Below are 1,683 nucleotides of genomic sequence, written 5' to 3'. Positions count from 1 at the left end.
GGGAAGAGTAAGGTAACCTCTGCAACATTTTTTCAGTTACTGGCAAGCATAACTGGCAGTTTCCACATTTAAAGTGCTGACTTGTACAGTCTCGTGATTTTTTTTTTTTTTTTTTTTTTTTGACCGAGGGCTGTTCTCTTTCAATTGAGCCTCGTGATTAATTACAGCTGACGTTTAAAATTCGTCGTATTATAGGTTCATAAGAGTGGAAAGAACAAAATTTTGCGACAGAATCCTTAGCATGATACTACACAGTAAAACATCGTGAACCACCTATTGGCAGGGCCATGTATCTACAAGGTCATGAACAAATCTACTGTAAAGACACACAGGCTGGATATAAAATTGTTAAAAGGAACATAAAATATCATCGCAAAAACAACACTAAGTGAACTACGTTATCACTGATCTTAATTCAATTCAATTCTGACGACTTTTTCGGTTAGCGGCTTACGTTGTTTGATGCGAAGATATACCAAGTGATTTTAGACGAGTTTTGTTAACAATGTAGAGCAAAGAGTTTTTATTGAAAATACTGTGGTCCAACTTACTGCGCCAGTTACACGTAAAACGTGGTTAATACGGGTAAGTTACTCATTATTATGGCAGACCAAGTATCTCCTACTGAAGGCTGCACTACACTTCAAAGTGACAGATACATGACACTGTTGCCGGCCAGTGTGGCCACGCGGTTAAAGGCGCTTCAGTCTGGAACCGCGCGACCGCTACGGTCGCAGGTTCGAATCCTGCCTCGGGCATGGATGTGTGTGATGTCCTTAGGTTAGTTAGGTTTAAGTAGTTCTAAGTTCTAGGGGACTGATGACCTCAGATGTTAAGTCCCATAGTGCTCAGAGCCATTTGAACATGACACTGTTTTCCAATATAGTAACCAATTCTCTGAACAACGGTCGGAACATTCTACCAATCGTTCATTCCCTCGACACTAGAAATCCCCTTCTTGGTCAGGGAGCCATTCGAGAAACGCTGTGTGCTAGTCATAATCGCCAGAAGACTTGCGACTGCTGCGAATCAGTTCCTCGAATGCCTCGACATTGTTGTCCGTGGTCGATGTTGACGGCCTCCCTTTCCGACCGCATACCCAATCACCAACGCCTGTGCAGCCTGGGTCAAATCATAGGCACCACTTCAGTACAGTTGGATGAGGCACTGCATTTGGTCCATATACCGACAGAATTTCACGGTGGATCTGGTACTGCCTCGCGAATTTCAGCTTTGGAGTACGTTTGCACTTGCCGCGCCATTTGACTCACACACTGTTATGCACGTGCTATCCATACCGCAGCAGAACGGCGTCTGCAGGAATCTCGAAGCATGTACTCTCTGGCGACGACTTGTTCCTACTGCGCAATGGTCTCGGCGTGAGAGGAAATGTGTCCTACTTTCTAAAGGTGCTACATATTCTTCAAAGGTTCAAAATAAACACTATGTCTGTTGTCTATTTTTTCCACGGTATTACGATATCCAGTAAAAAACTGCTAATGGTTAATTTTCCTCCTGAACAGTGAGGCAGTGGGGCACTAACAGCGCTTTGCCAGTAGCAGGTGCTACGAATGCAGTATGGATCAATGTGCATTCGCATCGATGTGCAATTACCCACTCTCTATAGTGATTCTGTATGGTTTTACTCCAAACTGTACCGGGCCGAATATTCCTCTCGCTGTA

This window comes from Schistocerca serialis, chromosome 9 (genome assembly GCF_023864345.2).
Source record: "Schistocerca serialis cubense isolate TAMUIC-IGC-003099 chromosome 9, iqSchSeri2.2, whole genome shotgun sequence".
Classification (NCBI taxonomy): Eukaryota; Metazoa; Arthropoda; class Insecta; order Orthoptera; family Acrididae; genus Schistocerca; species Schistocerca serialis.
The sequence above is the reverse complement of the archived record's forward strand: the minus strand, read 5'-3'. Positions refer to the sequence as shown.